Here is a 21,317-nt window from a genome sequence, read left to right as displayed (position 1 = left end):
AATGAGAGGCCGGGAGCACCTGGGGCATTCAGCTGTTTCTCATCCAGGATTCTCCTGCTGGTCTCTACAGAAATCTCAAGAGATCACGCGAGCTCACACTTCCTCAGCCTAGTTCCACCGTCCTCTGAGTAGCCCCAGATACTCAGGGCTTCCCAACCCATCTTCTCCCTGCCCCTCCATCAGGACCCACACTTACTTCCCTTCACCCACTGAAACCACCAAAGCGCACGCTGGGGGCTCCAGCTGCACCCTTCCTGGAAAACCCCGTACTCCACCCACGCAGACCAGGCCCCAGGCCCCAGGCCCCAGCCTGCCTCTACCCACGGGTGGTTTGAGTGGAGCAGCATTTGGAGCCTGAGAGGCTCAGCTCTGCAGGAAGAGGGGAAGGAGGAAGACTGCGGGAGTCTGGTGACGGAAGGCGGTCAGAGCTAACAGCACCGGATATTATCAGGTGAGCTCCCATTCAGGTCTCTGCTGGCCTGACACAACTTAGTCTCTGGTTTTGGAATGGAACTGTGCATTCAGGTTGCTGTTGACTTTGGATCTTGGCAAAGGTGGGATTGCGGTTCCCAGGTTCCATAAGAAACCTGAGTTGCTATCCCAGGGCCGGTGGTTTCCTGGAAGACTTGCTGCCCAAGCATGCACAGTTCACCCCTCACCCCCAATTTTGATCTTGGGCTGTCCTGTCCCTGCACAGACTTTGGGTGGGGCGCTTGGTCCCCAACACCTGGCTGGGCCACTGTGACTCTGAGTAGGAAATCCTGGTGGTGTCAGTGAGGACTGGGACCTCAGGGTTCACCAGAGTGATACATTTGTAGAATTTATTAGAATTGATGAACCTACATAGATATATCCTTATCACTCAAGGTCTGTAGTTTACCATTATGATTCACTCTTGGTGTTGTACATTTGATGGGTTTGGACAGAGATATAAGGTCCTGTATAAGCGACTTAGCAGCAGCAGCAGCAGCAGCATCCATCATTATAGTATCACCCAGAGTATTTTCACTTTCCTAAAATTCTGTGTTGTACCTACTCATCCCTCCAACCACCCACCCCTGGAAACCACTAATCTTCTCAGTGTTCAGTTTTGTCTTTTTCAGAAAGATCAGAGGTGTTTCCCCAGTGGCTCAGATGGTAAAGCATCTGCCTGCAATGCAGGAGACACAGGTTCAATCCCTGGGTCAGGAAGATACCCTGGAGAAGGGAATGGCAACCCACTCCAGTATTCTTGCCTGGAGAATCCCATGGACAGAGGAGCCTGGTGGGCTACAGCCCATGGGGTTGCAAAGAGTCAGACATGACTGAGTGACAAACACTGAAAGGTCAGATGGTTGAATCATACAGCATGCAGGCTGTTCAGATTGACTTTTTCATTAAGTAATATGCATTTAATCTTTCCTCATGTGTTTTCATGGCTTGGTAGCTCATTTCTCTTTAGTGCTGAATAATATTCCATTGACTGGATGTACCACAGTTTATTCACCTGGTGAAGAACATCTTGGTTGCTTCCTAGTTTTCTCTATAATGAATAAGGCTACTCAGATATTCACGAGCATGTTTTTGTGTGTACATAAGTTTTGGGTAAATACCAAAGAGCATAATTGCCAGATCATATGGTAAAAGTACGTTTAGTGTTTTAAGAAACAATCTAACAGTCTGGCAAACTGAGTGCTTCTTTTTGCATTTCCACTGACAGTGAATGAGAATTCCTGTTGCTCTCCATCCTCACCAGCATTTGGTGTTGTTTGTGTTTCAGATTTTGGCCATTCTAATAAGTGTGCAATGGCATTTTGTTTCAATTTGCATTTTCCTGATGACAAATGATGTGAAGCTTCTCCTTACATGTTCACTTGCCATCTGTATATCTTTGTTGGTGAGGTGTCTTAAAGTCTTTGGTCCATTTTAAAATTGGATTGTTAGTTTTCTTACTGTTGAGTTTTAAGAGTTCTTTGTGTATTTGGACAACAGTCCTTTATCAGATGTGTCTTGCAAATATTTTCTTTTAGTCTGTGGTTTGTCTTTTCATTCTCTTTACAGTGTCCTTAATAGAGCTGAAGCTTTTAATTTTAATGAAGTACAGCTTTTGAATTATTTTTCATGGACTATGCCTTTGATGTTATATCCTAGACTGCTACTGCTGCTATATCCTAGACTAGACAATTTAATTGACTTTAATGAAAATATTTTGTGGAGTGGGATTATAGGAATAGTTAACAGTTTTAATTTCATTATCCTTTTTTGTTCTCATAACAAGCCCCTGAAATATTATTAACCTTAGTTTTAATTTTTTAAGTTAAAAATTAAAAAATAAAATTTGGGGGGACCACACAGCATGTATGATCTTAGTTCCCTAAATGCAGGGGGTATGAGATTGAACCCATACCCCCTGCATTGAAGCACAAGTCTTACTAATTCGAAGCTGAGTTGGATTAGGTGCACTCCAATAAAAAGTGGTGCAGGGATTTCCCTAGTGGTCCAGTGGTTCCTATTCATGAGCTAAAATCCCTTATGCTTCATGGCCAAAAACCAAAACATAAAACAGAAGCAATATTGTAAAAAATTCAATGAAGATTTTTTAAATGGTCCACATTAAAAAAAAAAAAACTGAAAAGAAAAGTAGTAAAGCCATGATTCTAATCCAATTCATTCTAGCTTTTAACTACTACATTAGTCACTCTAAAATGTTTTTTAACTAGAACATCCCTTTTTCTCAAAATAGTATCCATGCTCTTTTTATCGAAATGTTTCCCAATTTCATTTCTCATACTATTATCTAGATCCCTAATAAATAAAACAGACCAGTCTAGCTGGTGTGGTTCAAGTTTAGAACTCTAGGGTCCCCAAGACAAAATGAAGAGCAATCACTTTTTTTTTTAATATTTTTTGAATCTATTTATTTTTTAATTGAAGGGTAATTGCTTTACAGGATTTTGTTGTTTTCTGTCAAACATCAACATGAATCAGCCATAGGTATACATATGTCCCCTCCCTCTTGAACCTCCCTCCCATCTCCCTCCATATCCCACCCCTCTAGGTTGATACAGAGCCCCGGTTTGAATTCCCTGAGACATACAGCAAAAGTGCTTACTAGACACTACTTTGAGAAGTATGAGCAGGCTCCACACTGTCAAGTGAAGTTAAACGCAAGGGAAACAGCAGTAATGCGCTGTCCGGGGGCCCAGCAGCCCAGGCACTTTTCCCTTCTTGAGTTCAGACAGTTGAGACAAGCTAACGGTGCCAAGTCCAGTGACAGAAGAAGTTCTCTTCACTCAGCTTCCAAAGAGAAAGTGAGCAGGGGCCACTTATTGTCCAGCTTGATGAGCTAACAGCAAAGAGGCTGGAAGAAGCAGAATGCAAAAGAGGAGAGTTTTCAAAACATTTTTTAAAAATGTTAGACTCTGTTCTCTTAACCATATGCTACCCTCACATGCACTGAGAATTTCACAAAGAACTTGAGGCAATACTGCCACTACCCAGGAGTTCCTCACCCAGGGCAGCAATCAACAGATGGGGGACTGTAGGTTTCCGGTTGTCTGTACTAAGGCACTCTGTGTAGCAAAGTCCTCAGATCAATGTTATTTAACATGACCTACTTGGATATATCTCACTTTTTGAACATTTTTCCTCCCTGTGTTGCTTTACAGAAACATACTGCAGCCTTGTTTCATTTTCACTGCTTTTACTCAACTCCAGCATGGCTAACAACTGATGATGAAATGACTTTCTTTTCAACCTAGAATTTACCGAGTATCCTTTGAGAACTGGAAGCAGCTACACTCCATGCATTCAGTCTCCTGATTCTCGGTGAAGAACAAGAGGATCCAGTATTGTGTAGAGGTCCTTCTTTGTCATCTGATGATGGGATGATGGCTGTTTTGGTGATGACTTTCCAAAACTGTGTTAGTACTTGTAGTCAAAACTCTGAATTTCCATCCTGAATGGTAAAGAGATCGTCAGGTGATGTCAAAAATTCATATGTAGATTCACTTCATCTTTTTCTCTGTAATTTGCTTAAAGTGATGTGAGTAGACCAGAGGCTTGAAAAAACGTTCAAATATGGCTGCGAACAGAACTAAGAAATGATTCAAAATAATAATCCATATGAGACCCAGCTTGGAACCCCTTCCCGGGATCCAGTTGTCGGTTGTTGATGCTGGTAACTACCACATGCAGCATAGTAAGATGTGTTAAAGCTGGAAGAAGCAGAGGGGAGTAACTGCAGACAGACTGTGCACAGGAAAAATGTCTATGTTTTAACAGCTTTAGAGCTGCAATGTTATTTGATTAATTTCAAACTTTTAAGCTGGATCTCTTGGGAAATATCAGAAGTTGCTTAAATATCATTTTCATGTACCTTGAGAGGGAATTATTCCAAAATGTTCTGCTCTGCTTATTTATAATCCACATCTGCTCTGTAAACAGTCACGGCTGCTTGCTTGAAAAATAAGCACCAACCTGGATTCTAAAGTAAACAAATGATTTTTTTATGAGAAAATGTTACAACATGATGGGAAATGGCAAGTCTGGTTAAAGTGTTCTAAGGCCTTCTTAATTATTCTTTTACACATGAGGAATTTTTTTTGAATCTTAGAAGGTTATTTTTAATGAAATTTAAATATATGTGCTTTTTCATGAAAAAGGAATATTAGACCCAAATTGCCAATGATTAACTCATAAAGAATTACTAATATCAGAAAAGTATAACAGATTTTCTTAAGGTTTATACTATGTTTTTATATAGCTTTTATGACATATAAAATATTGCTGGATTATAAAAATTAAGGACCTGCATTATTTTCCAGGGCTATACTTCTGTTTAAGTCATCTGTACTCAACACTGAAAATGAGACACGGTATTCACATCACTTCACTTGTATTTGCTGGACAGAGGAGCCTGGCGGGACTACAGTTCATGGGATCACGAAAAAGTCGGACATGACTTGGCGACTAAAACAATAACAATTTGTATTTACTAGTATATTTCTATTACTAAATATCACCATACTCATATGATTTACCTTCATAGAATGACGATCAGAAAGACAAGAACAATCAGGAAAGTTATAGTATCAGGATGACCTATCTTCCCATGTGGCGGACACAAATTGATGTTTTAGATTAATATATGCAAAAAACAATCTATTTGCTTTGGAAAATGGTCAGTAGACATCATTCTCTACTCCCTTAAAACCTTGAGCATTTAACTTAAAAAATACATTTCTTTTACTTACAAAAAAACATTTGATTCTAAAACATTTGTCAATAAAGGAGTTTCTTAATAGCATCCAAATAAAAGTATTTGTTAATTAGTCATTTTAAACTTGCTACTTGATTGCATTTGCATATGCTTATCTTCTTTTATTGTTACGAACCTGGAATTATTTAAGCCCACTGTCAACATTTTCTCCACACACAGGCAGAGTTCACTGAGCAAACAGTAAGTGGGATATTAGAAGTGGTGAGAGTGGGTACCCTTGTCTCAATCCCAATCTCTGAGGAAAAACTTTCAACCTTTCACTGTTTAGTGTGAAGATAGCTATGGGCTTATCATAATTAGCCTTTATTATTATTGAGTTACATTCCTTTTATACAGCATTCATGGAGAGTTTTTATCATGAAAGTATGCTTAATTTTGTCAAATGCTTTTTTTGCATCTATAAAGATGATTATGATTTTTATCTTTCATCTTATTAATGTGATTGATTTGTATATAATATACACAATTATATTATAAAAATTACATAACATGCATATTATATAAATATATGCATGTTATATATTATATATTAAAATATATATATATAATATATATAAAATATATAATATATAACATATAAAAAATTGTAGAAAATAATAAATGGACTGTCCTTGCATCCCATGGGTAAATCCCACTTGATTGTGGTGTATGATCCTTTTAAAAGGCTGTTGAATTTTATTTGTTAATATTTTGTTGAGAAATTTTCCCTCTCTATTCATCAAGGTTGTTGGCCTGCAGTTCTCTTTTCTTGCAGTGTTCTATTTTGGCTTTGGTATCAGGGTAATGCTAACATCATAAAATGAATTTGGGAGTGCTCCTTCATTTTCCAACTTTCAGAAGAGTTTGAGAAAGATTGGCGTTAATTCTTTAAGTGTTTGAATTCACTAGTGAAGTCCTATGGTTGTGGGCTTTTCTTTGTTTGGGAGGGTTTTAATCACAAATTCAGTTTCCTTACTTGTTATTCATCTGTTTGGTTCTGAAATTGTTAAATAATGTAATAGAGTAAAGGCTATAATCCAGTGTTTCATAGGATAAACTGTTGGCATTATGGATACAAAGTTATTAAATGTATTTATGCAAAGCAGGATCTATTCAAGCAGTCAGTGAGGATATCAGAGTTTTCCAGATAGTGTGAAGCAGGACTAGCCACCTGGTTTTTTTCTTTGGGGCTTCCCTGGTGTCCCAGTGGTAAAGAATCCACCTGCCCATGCAGGAGATGAAAGTTCTCAAAGACCCCCTGGAGAAGGAAAGGGAAATCCACTCCAGTGTTCTTGCCTGCACAATCCCACGGACAGAGGAGCCTGGAGGGCTACAGTCCATGGGATCACAGAGTCAGACATGACTAAGCACACACAAAATTCTTTTCTGAATAGTCTGAGATTTTGTACAGCAGTCTTTCTCAAAATGTTGGTATAATGTGTAAATAAAGTTTAGTAACTGTAGGGGAAAAGGCAGCACCAAATAAACCACTAAAATATTACAGTTAAATAAAGGAAGATCTCAGCTGTAGCTGTGGCCAGTGTCTCTTCGAATGTGGCCAACAGACCACTGTGGATGTATCAACTAATTTTAGATCATATTAGACAGAAATTTCAAAATTTACCTATTTTATGCTTTATACCTTTATAACTAGTATATCATACACAATTTTACTGACATTATTGCTTAGAGGATGGCAAAAAGAAGCTGTGCTGTGTTGATCCATCCAACAAAGATAACATGATCAAAATGGTTATGCCCAGTGTCGTAAGGCCTATGGATAAAACCAGGAAGAAAATATATGAAGGAATAAGTTTGACAAACAATGTCTCCAACTGTTGATTCCCCAAAGAAGTACTCTAGCTTTACTAAAACCCTAAACATTCTTTTGTTTCTAACCAAATTTTGCCATGTGATGCTTAGCCTTGGGAGAGAGTAGGTAGTATATCTTGATACAGTCACCCATGGGTATCCGCAAGAGACTGACTCCAGAAACCCTCCATACAGAAACTCCAGGTCCTCAAGTCCCCTGAACAGAATGATACAGTGCAGTGGACCCTCCGTATTTAAAGAGTCTGCATCTTTGGATTCAACCAACTGTGGATCAGAAGTGTTCAAATCTGCGGGATTCGGAACCTGCAGAGGGCCGACTGCGTACAACAGTTTGCACTGAAAAAAAAGTGAAGTGAGTTTAAAAATGGTCATTTACTCAGGGAAATGCAGAGCTGATTTCCCTACCCATAGACAAAAGGAAAAAACAACTCTGTCATACAGGTATTTTTATTTTGTGGCACAGACTTAGAAGCTGAAGAATTTCTTTAATAAAGAATATTGTAGGGCTTCCCTGGTGTCTCAGAGGTAAAGAATCTGCCTGCCAATGCAGGAGACAAGGGTTTGATCCCTGATCTGAGAAGATCCCACATGCCTCAGAGCAATTAAGCCCATGCACCCCAGTGTTGAGCCTAGAGCCTGTTCTAGAGCCCAGGAGCTGCAAATACTGAGGTCACGTGCCCTAGAGCCTGTGCTCCACAACAAGACAAGTCACTGCAGTGAGAAGACCATGCATCATAACGAATAGCCCCTGTTTGCCACAACTAGAGAAAGCCCATGCAGCAAAGACCCAGCACAGACAAAAATAAATAAAATTATTTTTAAAAAGAATATTGTATAATCTTATACTTCTTTTCTTTCTCTTTACCACGCAAAAGAGAGTTGTTCGCATTCATTAGTACATTTTTTATTGTTTCAAAGGAATAATGTGATGGAGCACTATTAAAACTTCAGTTTGGGAGAGAGTTTGAGCCTTCATTCTAGTCTCTGAACAACATTTTCATAAGTAACATAAATATAGTATTATTTATATTTGTAATTTTCTCCTAGTGATTTTCAGCAGTTTACTACATTTTTTATACCATAATACACTTCTTGCTTTCTTAGAAAGAAAATAAAAGAAGGATCAAGGAATATTTCCTGGTAAATTTGTAATTATTTTAGTTTTTATTGGGGAGGTAACAGAAAACATTTCTGATATCATAATTGGTTATGATAAAGACAGATAGTAGGATGAAAATGAATCACCTATTACAAACGGAACTCACTGAAATGCTTTATTGAAGCAAAGAGTCAAAACAACTGAATCTATGAAATATGAAATATCCAATACAAAGCTGTGTATTTGGATGTGTGTGAGTGCGTGGAAAGACAGGGTGGGGATATAACTAGTATATTCAAACATGTGCATTACCTTTTTTTTACTTGAAGCATAGTCAATGTACAGTGTTACAGGAGAACAACATGGTGATTCACAATTTTTAAAGGTTTTACTCCTTTTATAGTTACATTGACAATATTCCTTTGATTTACACTATATCCTTGTATCTTATTTATTTCAGACACAGTACCTGGAACTTTTTAACTCCTTACCCTTGCCCCTTGCCCCTCCTCCCTCCCCTCTCTCCACTGGTAAGCACTAGTTTTCACTAGTTTATAGAGAGGCTCTAACAGGTTCAGTCCCATACACGGTCCACATGGTCTCACAAAGCATTTCTGTCTCAAGGCTCTATCCACTGGGATAATGAGCACACCTGGAATGCCGGGGGAGTCTAAACCAGTGAGGGATGCTTACAGACCCATGGAACCAGAGGCCAGTTGGGGCCACAGGGAAACAGAACAATGTCATCATGACATACCTAACCAGTGCCTTCATGCCAGCTAGAAGGGTTTCTTGTGAAGAAAAAGTAAATTGTTTTGCTTAAGGTTTTTGTTGCCTAGGTAAATACCTGCTGGGGAAAATTTCTCTTTTTATGAAAATCACTTTTCACAAATATTCCCAAAATCTACATTGTTCATCATTGGTATATTTAACTCATGCACTCTATTATTTAAGAGAGGAAATTATAACCTGTTAGCATAGAATTCTGAAATGTTAATTAGTTTTCCCTATGTGTTTTCCAAGAGCCATGTAGAAGTTTTGTACTGGCTTAATACTAGGGGAAAAAAATGTGGTGTCTATTTGCTACAATAATTTTTCTAAATGGAAAGCTAATTTTTTTTCTTATGAGTTACTTTGGAACACTGTAAGTACCTTTTCAGAATAATAATTTTTATGTTTTTATCTTTGATATATAAAAGCTATAATTTTTTTAAACCTTTATGCTATCTTCATCTTTACTAGTTGGAGACTTCATTTGGAACCAGGATTTATTTCATGATTTGGAAACTTTATTTTGTTTTTCCAGGTAAATTTTTGTTCATAAGGCTTCTTCCCTGGCTATTCAAGTCCTGATGAATATGGTAAATGATCACAAACAAGCCAAACAAGAAAACTAATTTTTATTCACACCTAATCAGTTGCTCTTAACAAACCCTCAGTCTATGCTCGTTCTATGCATGCTAAGTTGCTTCAGTCTTGTCCTACTCTTTAACCCTATGGACTATAGCCTGCCTGGCTCCTCTGTCCATGGGATTCTCCAGGCAAGAATACTGGAGAGGGTTGCCATAGCCTCCTCCAGGGATCTTCCCAACCCAGGGATTGAACCCAAGTCTCTTATGTCTCCTAATTAGGCAGGTGGGTTCTTTACCACTAGTGCCACCTGGGAAGCCCACATATTGCTCATGAAGTGTTATTCTAAGCATTTCACACTCTATTACCTGTAACTTTCAAACAACTGGTACAGTTAAGCTACCCTAACTTAAAATTAAGAACCCAGGACTCAGTGGACTTAAATAAACTTTTCGATTTCTCACAGTTAGGTCATCTCTGAACTGGGACTCAACCCAGCTCTGTCTATATCTGAAGCACACAGATCTCCTCTGCCATATGACAGTGTTGGACTCACACGGTCCAGTCACTTACTAGCAAAGAATTCTGTGGCCAAGCGAGAAGCCAGCTTCTCAGTTAATTAATGGGCCGCAGAAATTTCCTAAACCTGCCAAATGCATGGCTCTTTGATAAAGCCAGGAGAAAGACTTCCCCACTGGCTCAGTGGGTAAAGAATCCACTTGTAATGCAGGAGACACAGGAGAAGTGAGTTCAATTCCTGGGTCAATCCAAGATGATCCCCTGGAGGAGGAAATGGAAACCCGCTCCAGTATTCTCGCTTGAAAAATCCCATGGACAGAGGAGCCTGGCAGGCTATAGCGTCACAAAGAATCAGACACAACTGAGAGACTAAGCTCATAAGAACTTCTAAGACAAGCCTGAAGTGGATTTACTTACTTCGATGCTGGTGGAAAAGCTGTGACACAGCTGACCTGTCCTCTGAGATCCCAGCTGGGGGAAGAAGGCTTTCTCCCTAGAGATTGTAAACACAAACTCATGGAACCAGAAGCTGGTTGGGGCCACAAGGAGACACAACATCATCATGACATGTCTGAGCAGTGCCTTCATGCCTTAAACCCCCTCAGCAGAGGAATAGGACCTGCAGAATGCTTGCACTCACCATTCTTAATGGTAAGTTTGAAAGTGCAAGTCTCACAGTTGTTTCCAACTCTTTGTGACCCCATAGGCCAGAATACTAGAGTGGGTAGCTTTTCCCTTCTCCAGGGGATCTTCTCAACCCAGGGATTGAACCCAGGTCTCCCACATTGCAAGCGGATTCTTTACCAGCTGAGCCACAAGGGAAGCCCAAGAATACTGGAGTGGGTAAAACTTCCAGCTTTATTTTATAGTCTTATGGCTTCTCACAGGATAGCTCAGTCTTAAACAGGATAGCTCAGTCTTAATGGTAAGTTTAAGACTGAGCTATCCTGTGAGAAGACATAAGACTATAACATAAAGTTGGAAGTTTCCTCTGCCTGAAACTAACTTCTGTAGGTTAAGGTAGAAGATGAAAAACGCAAAGCAATGGTTTTCCATACCGTTTACAAAGCTACTCTTGAAGAACACATCAATTTAAACAGTCTCTGCTGTACACGTAAGAAATCATGCATTATTATTCATTTTAGGATTCAGGAAGGGCTCAGTGTTGGTGAAACATTAACCCATCCCTCTGCCTAAAATTTCATGAATAAACATTTTGATTATGAGGGAAATTATAAATGCTTTTCTATATCCACATTCCTTGAATGGATATAGCCATGCAGAACAGAAGAAAATTATTCAATGTCTTTACTCTTCCAAAGAACAAAATACCTTGCTTATTAAGTTGCTTCCTGATACAATTTCATAATTGCATAGAATCCAATTAAATTTTCAGGCCCCTTGGAGATCACTTAAAGCAATGTAGTCATGCAGTATCTTAGAGAATTACAGTTATTTTTCCAATGCTTTTCCTATGAATAAAATGGATATTCAGCTCCATCTGAGAAAAGCAATTGCCTTTATAGCCCCTGTAATGGATAAACATCTGGAGGCAATAGTTATCTGCCCAGTTCTGTATGCCTTTTGCTTTAGGATATAGACAGGGAGATTCATTGCTGCCACCTCAAGAAAAGGCACTGGGAACCTGGCATCATGGTAATTTTCCTGAGATGTTATGGGGAGACCATTTGGATGTTCACTATACTTTGAGGATTTAAGGTTTATTAGGTGAAGATATTAGTGGACAGGCTTCCCAGGTGGCTCAGTGGTAAAGAATCTGCCTGCCAATGCAGGAGACGCAGGAGACGTGGGATTGACCCCTGGGTCTGAAAGATTCCCTGGAGGAGGAAATGGTAACCCACTCCAGTATTCTTGCCTGGGAAATTCCATGAACAGAGGAGCCTGGTGAGCTATAGGCCATGGGGTCACAAAGAGTCAGACGTGACTGAACACATACACATATATGGACAAAAGGGTCCTTCATCTACATAGTTCTTATGAAAGGAGTTAAATGAAATTGCTAACTTGGTGATGGAAATAAGGATATAATCCAGGCTGTGAAATAAGGTAAAATTAAGGTGGTACCTGGAACTGGGGAATGGGTGAAAATGATAACAGAAAAACATAGGAAGAAGGAATTTAAATGAGAAGAAAATTTATTGTAATATAATGAAGGAAGAAGAGGAAATACAGCATGAAGTAAAAGGAAAAATTATGAAATCCTTTGGATAAGAAAGATAAATTCATGCAGAAGTAGTATTTCTAAGTTGACATGGAAAAATCCATTTTAAAAAGAAACTATTGTGTTCACTTTGAGGTATAGATGTCACTACCTCTGTGTATTTTTATATTATTTTGTGCATGAACTTTGGGTGCTGAGACAAATCAGACTTGACAATTCATTATTTTTGTAAAGCTCCTTATGCAACAACATCCACTCTGAACAACTCATAAAATACTACATTATGGACTATTATTTCAGATATATTATACCATAATAAATCCAATAAATTTTAAATAGGTATTATAACTGTTGTCTTTTTAATACCCCCATGATATAACTCTTTAAATACAGCTTCAAATAAATTATTTCTTATTCAATTATTTGGAGGAATAAATGAAGAAAATACATAAGTATTTTGTTGAATTTGGAATTTTAGAGAGTTTATTTGTTCTCTTTCAATTTGACTGATTTGTTTCTTACATCTGCTTAATCTAAAATCTAAATCTTTCTTCAGTGTTTAAAATTTGTTAAGTATATAGTTTCAGCAAAAGTTTTTTTTTTTTTCTTTTTCAATCAGCTGTTAAAATCCTGATATTACCATGTGTTCAAGTTCATGATTCCTCGGAGAATGATATTTATATTTCTGCATTAATTTGACAGTGGAGGAATAGTTTGCCTAAGAGCTTCATTAATGCAAAACAAACTACTTTGTTTCAAATTATTTTAATATTAATAATGATAAACCTTAAAGTGTGCACATTTCAGTAAAATTCAAAGGTGATGAAAATGTCAATATATATTATTCACATATAAACAAATCATTCATGTTTTCACAATGCTAATCTTTGAGGAACCACCAGTATTTATATGATAAAAATGACTGAACAGAATATATATGCAAGGGGAAAAATGACAGTAAGCTTGATTTCATAAGTACCAAATAAGTGATGACATCATTAATACAGAATCAATTTTCAACAGGAGATTTCATAGCCAATTTAAAAAATGGCCCCATAGATTTAACAGCCAATGGTTAACAGGGAAAAGAAGGTAATTTTTATTACTCATTTTTCATTCAACAAAAAACATTTTGTGTCTGCTTTGTGTCCAACTGTGTGCTAGATACAGAGATTACAAAAGTAAGTAAGATTTAGACTCTGATTACAAAGCAATTAAGCTATAGGAATTCATGGACTGTATTTAAACCACTTTCTAAAACACACAAAAAATTGTCATACATTTGGTCTACAAATTAAAAATAAGAATAAAATTATATATTAATATTCTTGTGAAGGTGGTCATACCTGATTGCAGGGTCCCTCTAAAATTCGCATTGGGCCCTGTAATATCTGGATTATTTTTCATAGACATTCAAATTATTGTTTAGCTTTGTGTTTTGTAGACAATCATGATTATCTTTCTAATCAATGTGCCTATGGCAACAGCTCCTTACACATAGTAGAATATATATAAATATTGTTAAACAAGTGAAATAAACAATTAATGACTACTGAATGTTGATATTTTAAAATATTCCTCCTGAGACCTTGCAAGCTGATACAAAATAATTTCATTATGTAAATGTAAGGCAAATTAAAATTATCTGAGATAAAAAGTAATTACTGAGAGCCCTGTCTGGGAAGAATGAATGATCTGATTAAATCTGACCACTTTACTTTCTGTGAAACATAATTTAGCAGATCTGCATATGAATAGAAAGAAGAAAATTAAATCTATTTACTTAAAATGGAAAATTCTGAAAGAGTTCACAACTGAAATGATCTCTCTAGTCAAAAAACACATCTTCTGCAATTTGTGAAACATTTAATATGTTGCAGGAGAGGGTGTCATTTGAGTCAGGACTTGCCTGGCACTGAGCCATTTTGTTATTCACCTACGGTGAGTCCCAAGTGTTGGATTATAAACAGGAACATTCACCACCAACTCTCCTTTTTACCCAAATTCTGATCTGGGTGTTTAAGCAAATGCACTTTAGTTGAAGCCTTGAATAATTCAGGTTCTGCGCTCTGATTACCGTGCAACATGATAGTATTACTGCGTTAAAATCCCGTACAGCCCTCCAGTCCCCCATGATAAAGTCCACACTCACAGATTTCTGCCTGACTCTCCTGTGCCTTTCTACCCTCCATCCTCAACTGCTCCCTCCATGCCTGTGATGATAATAACAGAACCTTCTCAGAGGGCTTGTTTCACATGTAAAACCTACAGAGTACCAAGTAGAATCCTGGCACATAGTAGACACTCAGCAAATATTGACTGTTATTGTTCTAATCATCAACTCAGAAAAAAACTTGAGGGGGATTCCATAAAGAAAGGTATTTTTCTTCTCTCAAAGAAATGTATCTGTGCTTCCTACAAAATAATAGTCATGTAAGAGGTGATTGATGGAGAAGGAAATGGCAACCCACTCCAGTGTTCTTGCCTGGAGAATCCCATGGACGGAGAAGCCTGGTGGGCTGCAGTCCATGCGGTCGCACAGAGTTGGACACGACTGAAGCGACTTAGCAGCAGCAGCAGCAGCGAGAGGTGATTGAAGTTACGGTAATTTATTTTGGAGTCAGAATGAGATGAGTCACAGAATGGGGCTTTATCTTAGAGACTGTTCTGCGCTGGTTCCGGAATATCTCTGCCTTCCTCATTCCCTCCCTCTTCTCAATCTAGAGACATTTCCTGGGTACAGTGATTGAGGAAGCAGTGGGTGGCTCTTCACAAGCCATGGAGAATGTGGATTCTCTTTAGAGATTAGAAATAGGAACAAGCTGGCGAGTGACATGGCTTAGCCTTTTAACTCATGATGTACTTAAGAGGTGCATTTTTCTTTCTCATAGTAAATATAACAGTATAAACTTGATATTCACTAAACTGACATCATGAGTCATGTGGTTCAGTCTCAGAACAAAGAACACACAGATAACCACTATATGCAGTTACAAAATAACTCGTGTCTTTTCATGTTTTTCTCATGTGGTGGATCGTGTACACAGTCCATGGCATTACTTAGCTTTTTTCCTTTTTTTTTTCATATAAATCTCTTAAGCCTCAGGCTTATATTTACCTTTCCCTAAATTTCTTCCCTAGTCTGATCTTGCCTATCTCTTTTTTCTACTTTTCCCTCCTTATTTCAATCTGTAATATAAAATTCAAAAGGTTGAATATGGTAGAGAAGAGGGGGAAAGCTGATGTAGGAAGGCTAGCCTACTTGTTGATGGACAAATGGCAGAATGCATGGGATGGTGGCACTTGGGTATATTCTGCCTGCTGCCATAGTTTTGCCACACTGTTTTCTCCTTCCCCAAAGCATTCTCATGTTTTAGATTTACCTCTTACTGGTCAGATCAAGGATCAAACAATACATGTGTCCACTGTAATCACAGTCCTTTATCTTGTCATGTTCCATTGTCCTTATCAGACTTCCCTGCTCTTCACCAGTCTCAAGTAAATTAGCATATATCCGTTCATTTCAGGTCACATTTTCAAGTCCTCCATGATTTATGGGCTATACAGTGTTAATGCAGTTTAAATCGCAAAAGTAAGTACACTCATATTAACGTTTAATATGATTAAACTCTGAATTAATTAAAGTATTTCCTCAACTACTCTAAATAACCATCTTCTTGTCTTGCACATTTGGTAATCTCCATCTTCTCACCACTGTTCTTATATGCTCTTCCTTACCAAAACCCTTCATCTTCTCCTTTTTACCAAACACACTTTTGTTCATGTTGAAGGCTCATTTCAACTGTTTCCGCTGAAGGCTTCCTTCTTTTTAATTTCACAATAATTCCTCTATTCTCACAAGTGAAGCATTAATAATTTATACTATACAAGATGTCACTTGACAGGAAATTATTATGTACTAATTACTAATTGTTTTTACTTTATAAGCCTCATTTCCTCAATAAGATTGTGAGATCTTCAATCAATGGAACTTAGTAGAGTATAAATAAAGAAGGTTTATCTTAATTACCACAAATGATGAATAAAATGTCTTTCTGATGTCTTGTTTAGGAAAAATATATTTATCCTTACTTTGTCCTTTAGTGCCTAAGACTTGAGTGGATACATACAGAGTATGCAACAGATATTTGTTGATTTGCTATGGCAAATACATAAATAACTTCATTACTTATATTTTAATAACATAAAAGAATATGATACTGCTCACTAAAGATGGTATTTACCTGTAATACATGAACTGTGTATGTTATGTGAGTTCTTAGGAAGAAGAGTTCTATATAACATTTTTTTAGAAAAAGCATACAAAGGAGAAAAGACAATCTCTTCAACAAATGGTGCTGGGAAAACTGGTCAACCACTTGTAAAAGAATGAAACTAGATGACTTTCTAACACCATACACAAAAATAAACTCAAAGTGAATTTAAGATCTAAACATAAGACCAGAAACTATAAAACTTCTAGAGGAAAACATAGGCAAAACACTCTCTGACATAAACCACAGCAGGATCCTCTATGGCCCACCTCCCAGAATATTGGAAATAAAAGCAAAAATAAACAAATGGGACCTAATTAAAATTAAAAGCTTATGCACAACAAAGGAAACTATAAGCAAGGTGAAAAGACAGCCTTCAGAATGGGAGAAAATAATAGCAAATGAAGCAATGGACAAAGAATTAATCTCAAAAATATACAAGCAACTCCTGCAGCTCAACTCCAGAAAAATAAATGACCCAATCAAAAAGTGGGCCAAAGAACTGAACAGACATTTCTCCAAAGAAGACATACAGATGGCTAACAAACACATGAAAAGATGCTCAACATCACTCATTATCAGAGAAATGCAAGTCAAAACCACAATGAGGTACCATCTCATGCCAGTCAGAATGGCTGCGATCCAAAAGTCTACAAGCAATAAATGCTGGAGAGGGTGTGGAGAAAAGGGAACCTTCTTACACTGTTGGTTGGAATGCAAACTAGTACAGCCACTATGGAGAAGAGTGTGGAGATTCCTTAAAAAACTGGAAATAGAACTGCCATATGACCCAGCAATCCCACTGCTGGGCATACACACTGAGGAAACCAGAATTGAAAGAACACGTGTACCCTGATGTTCATCGCAGCACTGTTTATAATAGCCAGGACATGGAAGCAACCTAGATGTCAATCAGCAGACGAATGGATAAGAAAGCTGTGATACATATACACAGGGAATATTGCTCAGCCATTAAAAAGAATACATTTGAATCAGTTCTAATGAGGTGGATGAAACTGGAGCCTATTATACAGAGTGAAGTAAGTCAGAAAGAAAAACACCAATACAGTATACTAATGCATATATATGGAATTTAGAAAGATGGTAATGATGACCCTGTATGTGAGACAGCAAAAGAGACACTGATGTAAAGAACAGTCTTATGGACTCTATGGGAGAGGGCGAGGGTGGGATGATTTGGGAGAATGGCATTGAAACATGTATAGTATCATATGTGAAACGAATCGCCAGTCCAGGTTCAATGCATGATATAGGATGCTCAGGGCTGATGCACTGGGATGACCCAGAGGGATGGGATGGGGAGGGAGGTGGGAGGGGGGTTCAGGATGGGGAACACATGTACACCCATGGCAGATTTATGTCAATATATGGCAAAACCAATAAAATATTGTAAAGTAAAAAAATAAATAGATTAAAAAAATTTAAAAGAAAAAAACACATAACATTGAACTGATGCTAAAGAGTTTTTCCCCTAATCTAAGAAATAAAAATGTAAGTTTCTCAAGATAGAATTCAAGAAGTGATTCCCAAACTTTAGCAGAATCAGAATCTCCTGGAGGGATGTAAAAGATTAAACAAGTTGCTGAGTTGACCCCCAGGGCATGGTCTACCTTTAAAGATGTTGAGATTCAAAACTTTCCTAGCACAACAGAGAGAAAGGAATGCAAAGGTTTGGGTAATAGGAATATTAGAAACAATAAGCCCTTTTCTCCAAATGCTGGAAAAAATGAACACTGTAATCAAAGAACAGGCTTTGCATATGAGTAGAATTTAATCTTTAATATTTATAGATTAAATTCTTACACAGCAAATAATTATAAAAGTGTCATCAATTCCCAGTGTGGATATTAGTTTTTAACTGTGTCCACAGTTAGGACTTCTATTTCCTAAATGAGTATATTTCTATAAAAGTGTAATTTAGCAGTCAAGTTCCCAGACTTTATTTTTGTCAAAATTAGTATTTTTAACATTGCTCTGTTTTTCTTCCTGTAAAATGGAGACGACACCTGACCTTTGATCATCAAATACCGTATTCTTTACCTGAAAGTGTCTCTGTCCCTCATCACTACCTCACTTGGCATCTTGTCATTTACAGTTTTAATATCACTCCTTCAGCAAAGTCTTCCCATGCCACTTGAATTTATCCTTTATGGTTTTGACCACAATGAAAATTGGTTAATGGTGATGAGTGCTTAATGTCGCTCCACTTCATTAGGCTGGTTATGAGAGCAGAGGTCATTTTTGTATTGTTAATGGCATCCCCTCGGCGGATGCTCAGAATATACCTGAAGGATGGATGAGTGTGTGTCACATAAAGCACCTGACACAAGCAGATAGGCAATAAACGATAGCTAATACTATATTCATCATTTGTATTCTTATAATTTTTGTAATCTACTGTAAAGTATTCAATAAAAATCTGCCATGGTGTTATTTTTGTGCAGTGACCTTTTTTGTGCTATAGAGATTAGAGATTACAGCATAAAATTAAAGGGCAAATTTTATCACTTCATCAGATGAATATGTTGGGTCTTATTTACTTGCAGAGTTTTATAGATGTAAAACTTTTCAGAATAGTAAGTTTCCCTTTGTTCCGAAGCTAAAAAAAAAAAATGTTGATATTCTCTTTAGTTTATACTCAGAGTTAAATATTGTTTTTAAACTATTCACTGTTGACTGTAGGCAAGATCAACAAAAACATGGTGAAAGATCCACCATGTTGTTCAGACAACCTCGCTATCTGTATGACTAGCAAACTTACCACAGAGAGTTAGAGGTTATAACCCAAACCGAAGTGGCCAAGAAATGGGACCTTTTCCACCAGCTTCCTTGTCCCAGGCAGGCCATTGTCAGTCTGTTTGTACCTATGGAAACTCATCTGGCATCCTCCTAGCCCAGGTCATTATTTGCAAAAGGAGAGGTTAACTCTTGCAAAAATAACTCCCTTAAAATCCTTGACTCCGACTCCAAAGGACTCATACAAAAGTGCCATAAAAGAAAGTGAGAGCCCATGGCTTTGGTCTTTGGAAAAGCAAAGATACCTGGGTCCCACTGCCCCCTACACTCTGAGGCAGAGGTAATTTTCTGGAGCAACCAGAAGAGATTTTCTCTCCATGGGTGACTCTTTCTCTCTCTGAAATTGCCTGTGGATATGGACTGCTGAAATTCTTTACTTAATAGCTAATGTGTATTAAATGCTTGCATGTGTACTAAGTGGCTTCAGTCGTGTCTGACTCTGGGCGAGCCTATGGACTGCAGCCCTCTGGCTCCTCTGTCCATGGGATTCTCCAGGCAAGAATACTGGAATGGGTTGCAGTGCCCTCCTCCAGGGGATCTTCTGGACCCAGGGATCAAACTCGTGAATCTTATATCTACCTGCACTGGCAGGTGGGTTCTTTACCACTCACATCACCTAGGAAGCCCATTGAATGCTTACACTGTGCTATTTATTTATACAATTTAATGTTTTACAATTACGTTATAAGGTAACTGCATATCCTCGATTTTCAGAATGACTACTATTATCCCTGATTTCAAAGAGAGAAAACTGAGGCACAGCAAAGTGAAATAAATTATAACTTATATGTTCTGCAACTAATAAATGAGGAACCAGACTTAAATAAAGCTGTTCCAACCCAGAATGTCCACTCTTTACTGATAGGTAACACAGCCGGAGGAAAGTGGTGACAAGCAGGAATTTACCTTTCTCTCCAACTTGTGTATTTATATATAAATAGAAAATATATAAATTTATTTGACTGGTCAAAAGCAAATGCTGTGCTCTTCCTGTGCAGTCAAACAACAGAATGCGCTGAGATGAGGGATGTTCAGGAAGGACTTAATGAAAGAGGTGGGCTTAAGAGGTGAATGTGCTTATAAGGCAGAGGTGATGTGCTGGAGACACTGACAGAGCCCCTCCAAGTAGAGGAGCTGGTGGGCAAACATAGGAAAGTGTGAACCAGCTTGTCCTCCCAATAAACAGCAATGCCAGGACACTGACTGTGGGAAGGAGTTCTCTAGATGCTGACTTCACTTCTCTTCTTCAGGTTGGAAAGCACACCTTCTGCTTCCTGTGCCTAGATGTTAAAGGGTGGGGCAGAGGCTTCCTCCAACATGTGTCACTTTTTTAAACCAAAATTTCCCAGGGAGGAAAAGATTACTCTAGACACAGTTCTGTTGAATGAGTAAATGGTTGCATTCAAGTATAAGGATTTCTGGGTTAAATAAGAAAGAATGGTAGAGAATTAAAATGTCTGCTCTTGATTTGGTTTGGAGACAGCTAAAGGGACATTTCTACTTTCTTTAAATGCTTTTGTGGTTTCTAATTATAAAATTTCTTCTAAATAGGCTGACATTTTAATTCAATCAGCTAGAATGCTCATTAGATACAAGATCATGAATTAATATAAATGCACAAAAAGTCCATGTGTGTGCATGCTAAGTTGCTTCAGTGGTGTCTGACTCTGTGTAGCCCTGTGGACTGTAGCCTGCCAGACTCCTCTGTCCATGGGATTCTGCAGGCAAGAATACTGGAGTGGGTTGCCATGCCCTTCTCCAGGACCTTCCCGACCCGGGGATTGAACCCACCTCTCTTATGTCTCCTGCATTGGCAGGTGGGTTCTTTACCACTAGTGATACCTGGGAAGCCCCAAGTAGTCCATTCCTGAAGTTAAATGCAGCTTGTATATAACTCAAAATAAAAATATTAGTAAAACTTTTTTTTCTGTGGTAACTATATTGTTTACTATGCCTGGAGCTCAGGCTGAACTAATCTGTGCTGAATTTATTGAGACATAAAAT

The 21,317-nt window shown here is 38.0% G+C and overlaps 1 pseudogene; it reads left to right on the top strand.

Annotated features, from left to right (window-relative positions):
• LOC133260172 (glycoprotein-N-acetylgalactosamine 3-beta-galactosyltransferase 1-like) overlaps positions 1 to 21,317 on the top strand; it is an 80,205-nt pseudogene that overhangs the window by 466 nt on the left and 58,422 nt on the right.

Source organism: Bos javanicus, chromosome 14 (genome assembly GCF_032452875.1).
Source record: "Bos javanicus breed banteng chromosome 14, ARS-OSU_banteng_1.0, whole genome shotgun sequence".
Lineage (NCBI taxonomy): Eukaryota > Metazoa > Chordata > Mammalia > Artiodactyla > Bovidae > Bos > Bos javanicus.
Note: the sequence above shows the minus strand (reverse complement) of the source record. Positions and strands in the feature narration are given on the sequence as shown.